Source organism: Rutidosis leptorrhynchoides, chromosome 6 (genome assembly GCF_046630445.1).
Source record: "Rutidosis leptorrhynchoides isolate AG116_Rl617_1_P2 chromosome 6, CSIRO_AGI_Rlap_v1, whole genome shotgun sequence".
Classification (NCBI taxonomy): Eukaryota; Viridiplantae; Streptophyta; class Magnoliopsida; order Asterales; family Asteraceae; genus Rutidosis; species Rutidosis leptorrhynchoides.
This window is the reverse complement of record NC_092338.1, coordinates 147,576,571-147,582,370: the sequence shown is the minus strand read 5'-3', so window position 1 is coordinate 147,582,370 and position 5,800 is coordinate 147,576,571. Positions and strand designations below refer to the sequence as shown.

General features: G+C 32.6%; 1 non-coding gene across 1 annotated transcript; it reads left to right on the top strand.

The window, feature by feature from the left end:
* Window positions 1-2,504: 2,504 nt before the first annotated feature.
* On the top strand, window positions 2,505-2,611 carry LOC139856705 (small nucleolar RNA R71). The gene has a single exon (XR_011762168.1). It is a non-coding gene; the product is annotated as a small nucleolar RNA R71 (small nucleolar RNA).
* The last annotated feature ends 3,189 nt before the right edge of the window (window positions 2,612-5,800 follow it).

The window sequence follows — 5,800 nt, the reverse complement described above, 5'->3', positions numbered from 1 at the left end:
TAAGGGCACGTGAACGTGGTTTTCTCTTGGTCCTCGGGTGTTATTGGAATTTGAAAATATCCGGAAAAGCCATCAAGAAAACAATAGTAACTATTTCCGGCTAATCTTTTCAACATTTGATCAATGAAAGGTAAGGGAAAATGATCTTTTCTAGTGGCGTCATTTAATTTTCTATAATCTATACAAACACACCATCCTGTTATAGTCCTAGTAGGAATAAGCTCATTTTTCTCATTCGTGATGACAGTCATGCCACCCTTCTTAGGCACGCATTGAACTGGGCTTACCCATGGACTATCAGAAATTGGATAAATTAAACCTGCATCTAGCAGTTTAATAATTTCTTTCTTAACAATATCTTGCATATTAGAATTTAGTCTTCGTTGGCATTGCACATACGTTTTATGACCTTCTTCCATAAGGATTTTATGTGTGCAATACGAAGGACTTATTCCTTTAATATCATGAATTTTCCATGCAATAGCTGGTTTATGAGCTTTTAGCACAGAAATGAGTTGAGATTTTTCATTTTCAGTAAGAGAAGACGATATTATTACAGGTAATTCAGATTCACCATGTAAATAAGCATATTCCAAATGGTTTGGAAGTGGCTTTAACTCTAATGTCGGTGGTTCTTCTATCGATGATTTATATCGATATCTGTCTTCCTCTTTTAGCATTTGAATTTCTTCTGTTGTTGGTTCATATCCATTAGCCATAAGTGTAGCTAACATTTCAGTTTCATCAATTGATTCAGTTCCTTCTCCTAAAGAACATTCTCCTGTTCCTTGTAATTCTGGAAATTCTTCTAACAATTCTGCATGTGATTCTATAGTTTGAATATAATAACATGTATCATCTGTAGATTGCGGTTGTTGCATGGCTCTATCCACTGAAAAGGTAACACTCTCGTCCTCTATACTTAGGGTCAGTTTCTTACCAAACACGTCTATTATTACTTTAGCCGTGTTTAAGAATGGTCTTCCTAATATGAGAGGAACTCGAGAATCTTCTTCCATGTCCAAAATAACAAAATCTACTGGAAATACTAAAGTACCAACTTTAACTAGCATGTTCTCCATTATCCCTCTAGGATATTTTACTGATCGATCGGCTAGTTGTATGCTTATTCTTGTTGGTTTCAATTCTCCAAGGTCTAGTTTAGTGTATAGTGAATACGGCATTAGATTTATACTAGCACCTAAGTCTGCCAATGCTTCTATTGAACTAAGACTACCCAGAAAACATGGAATTGTAAAACTTCCTGGATCTGATAATTTTTCTGGTATCTTATTCAACAGCACTGCAGAACAATTAGCATTCATAGTACAGCCGAGAGTTCTTCCATTTTCTTTCTATTTGTGATTAGATCTTTCAGAAATTTAGCATATCTAGGCATTCCTGAAATCACATCAATGAAAGGAAGATTTACATTAATCTGTTTAAACATATCCAAGAATTTGGATTGTTCGGCTTCAAGTCTCTCTTTTCTCATTTTACTTGGGTAAGGAAGTGGTGGTTGGTATGGTTTAACATAAGGTTTAGCCTTAACTGTGTTATCTTCATTAACCTTTTCAACTACCGGTTCTGTTTCCTTATCTTGTTCAGACTGTGGTTCTTGTGAAGTAGGAATAGCATCATCAGAAATTACAGGTATTTCAGGTGGTTTAAGTGTAATACCACTTCTTGTGGTAATGGCTTTAGCTGTTTCATTCCGGGGATTAGCATTTGTAGCACTAGGTAGACTTCCCGGTTTTCTTTCACCTATCAACCTTGCTAGGTTACTTACTTCTTGTTCCATATTTTGAATAGAAGCTTGTTGATTTCTAAATGCTTGAGCATTTTGTTCATTGGTTTGTTTCTGAGATGTGAAAAATTGAGTTTGAGATTCAACTAGCTTTGACATCATGTCTTCTAAATTTGGCTTTTTATCATCAGGTTGTGGTGGTATGTTTTGAAAATTAGGTCTTTGCTGATTGTAAGTATTATTGGATACTTGTTGATTACTTGGACCTTGTTGGTTGTTGTATGGAACATTTCGGTTATAGTTCTGGTTTTGATTGTAGATTGGTCTTGGCAGTTGATAATTATTCTGATAATTATTTCCAGGCCTTTGGTTTATGTATAAAACATTCTCTCTTTGTTCCATTGTTAGTTCAATACTGGGACAATCTTTTGTCAAATGTGGTCCTCCACACTACTCACAACTAATTCGTATTGAGTGAATATCTTTAGTCATCTTTTCCATTCGTCTCTCGACAGCATCTATCTTTGCAGAAATGGAATCTAAGTCATCGCTAGAATCGGCTCTAGCAGCTTTAGATGATCTAACGATATCTTTTTCTTGGTGCCACTCATGTGAGTGGGAAGCAGTGTTATCAATAATTTTGTAAGCATCAGTTGCTGTTTTCTTCATAATGGAACCACCAGCTGCTATATCGATGTCTTTTCTTGTAGTGATGTCGCATCCTTGGTAGAATATTTGTACTATTTGACAAGTGTCTAAACCATGTTGCGGACATCCTCTTAATAACTTTCCAAATCTTGTCCATGCTTCATATAGAGTTTCATTTGGCTTCTGTGTGAACGTAACAATTTCTCCTTGAAGTCTCACGGCTTTAGATGCCGGAAAGAATTGTTTAAGAAATTTTTCAACTAAAACGTCCCATGTATCAATCGCTCCTTCAGGTAACGATTCTAACCAATCTTTGGCTTCTCCCTTTAAAGTCCAGGGAAATAACATGAGATATATCTGTTCATCCTCCACTTCTCTTATTTTAAATAGAGTACATATCCTATTAAAAGTATGAAGATGTTCATTTGGATCTTCCTTCGGTGCACCACTAAATTGGCATTGATTAGTTACCATGTGTAGGATTTGTCCTTTGATTTCATAATCTGGCGCATTAATGTCAGGTTGAGTAATTGCGTGACCTTGGCCAGTGCGTTTAGTTCTCATTCGGTCTTCCATACTTAGAGGTTCCAGATTTTCCATGATTGAATTTGTTGAATCTGAATCACTATAGGATTCTGATTTAATGGTTGGTTCCTCAATAATCTCTGTTTGAATGATTGGTGGTTCCGGAGGAAATATTAATGGTTCAGGATCTCGAAATCGTCCCTGAATATTCTCCGGATTCTCAATTGTGAGGTCGGGTTCAAAAAATGGATTATCGGAAATTTGAATTGGAGTACTTGGTCGACTGGATGACGATTCTAAAGAAAAATCAACGGCGACAATATTTGCCAGATGTCTTGATCGAGTTACAGGTGGTGAACGTACAAAAGGTGGTGAACGTTTTGCTCGGTGCATTCACTGAATATCCTATTAGTTATAAAAATAAGAAAAATTATATAAGTTATCAAATTAATAGACTTTTTTGATTTTGCCCACGTTTCGAATAGCCAAAAGATGCAGCAGAGGGGCAGGATTCGTTTGGTCTCAATATAATTGAGTACTGTTTGGCTCCAATAACCCGGTCCATGTACAAATCCAACTATTACTACGAACCAGAAAATTTTGATGTCTATCAATTTAACCACTTAAAATAATTTTTCGTTAAAGTTTAAAGAAATTTAGAGAGAAGAAATAGAAAAATTCTATGTCCTAAAAACTAGAATGTCGAGAAATAAGAAAGAAAAAGAGCGCGTCGAAAAACGTCGAAAAAAAATAAAAGGTCGAAAAATAATAGGCGTCAAAAAATAAAAATAAGAAAGTAGCGCGTCGAAACTTAAAAAGGAATTAAAAACTAAGAATTAAAAGTTGCGTCTAAAAATATTAAAGCTTAAAAGAAAAACTATATCCCAAATGGCAATAACTTAAAAAGGTACTAAAATATAAAAACGGCGTCGCAAAATTCTAAAGCACTTAAATCTTAGTCTAAAGAAAAAGCACTTAAGGGATTTTACGGCAAAGCCTAAAAATCTAGAAGTAAAAATAACTATGGCAAAAACTATGAATTAAAACTAAATAAGAGCGAAAAACACAAATATTACGCTAAAACGAATAAAAAGAAACAAAATATAAAAATATACTTAAAGTTGTAAAAAGTACAATTTTTATAAAAATATTATTTTTATATTATTTATTTATTAAAACTATTAATTTTATAATTTAATTAAACTAATTAAACTAAATATATAAATTAAATACTCAAACTAACTTAATTAATTAAATAACAAAACCCTAATTAGGGTTTTATAATAATAATAATTAAATATACTCCGTAATTAATGCGAAACTAGGTCAAATGTGGCGTGTCTGACAGGGCCATGCGATCGCATGGTCCTCCCGTTAAAAATCCATGCGATCGCATGGAGTAGATTTTCGGGCCTGAAATTGGGCTGCTACAGTACGGGCCGAGTAGATTTCTTATATATTTGTTTTTTGTTTTTCTGTTTTAAATGTATAGAATATTTATATAAAACTTATATTTTTAAAAAAATAAAAATAAAGAAACTTTATAAAACCTATATATTTAACAAACTCTTAAAAATATTTATATTTTTGTTTTTCTTTTTATATTTTCGGTTTTTAAAATTTAAAACGTATATTTTTTTTTTACAAAAGCGTATTTTTATAAAAGTAAACTAAAAAGTAATAAATTTTTTTTTCTATAGCGTTGCGCTTCCGGCGTTTAAGCAGAATTGTCCCCGGCGCCAAAAATACTTGATGTGTGCGAGGTGTACTAGGAAATAGTATTATTTTTATAACGAAATACTATTAAATATGATACAATTTTACACAAGATATTTATTTATTTATAGAATGGATGTACCAAAACCTTGCTACAACATTTATAGGCAGTGTACCTAATCGTACAGTAGTGTAGTTTTTAGTAAGTCCGGTTCGTTCCACAGTGATACACTTAAACAAGCTTAACGCTATATTAGTTTTAATTTATAAAAATACAAATATATATAAGTAATATTATTATCATAAAAAGGGGGTTTTTACCGTTTAATGACCGGTTTGTCGATTTTTAAAACTTTAGTCGCAGTTAAAACCTAATGTAAAATATTAAATAAATAAAAGACTTAATTTAAAGCGTAAAATAAATAACGATAATGAAATTACGATAAATAAAAGTGCGATAATTAAAAAGTACAATAATTAAAAGTGCAATTAAATACAATGACAATAAATAAAAGTTCGATAATTAGAAGTGCAATTAAATATGAAAATAAAAGAATTATGCTTATTTAAACTTCCGTAATCATGATGTTTGACGTGTTGATTTTAGTTTATTCCCATGGGTTAATTGTCCTTTGTCCTGGATTATTCAATATGTTCGTCTGGTTTTTGTCCATAACAGTCCATCAGTCATAAATATAAAGTGCGAGTGTCCTCGTCAAATTATCCTTATATCCGAAGTCAAATATTCCAACTAATTGGGGATTCGAATTGTAACAAGGTTTTAATACTTTGTTTAATGAATACACCAGGTTATCGACTGCGTGTAAACCAAGGTTTTACTACTTTGTTTACAATTACACCAATTACCCTTGAATGTAATCCACCCCTGTTTCAACAAGTCTACTAACTATTAATCCAGTTCCGTGTCCGGTAAAATGAACAATTATTGGTATTTATAGATATCCCGCCCAGCGTACCCAGTCAAGCGTATGTGGTTATATATAAATACGTCAAATTATAAGTCTATATATTAATTTAACGAGGTATCGTTTAGTTAATATAAAACCCATTAATAGCCCATAGTCTAATTTCCACAAGTGTCGTTCTTTTGTCCAAACCCCAATTATGGTACAAAACCCAATTACCCAATCTTAATATTTTCAG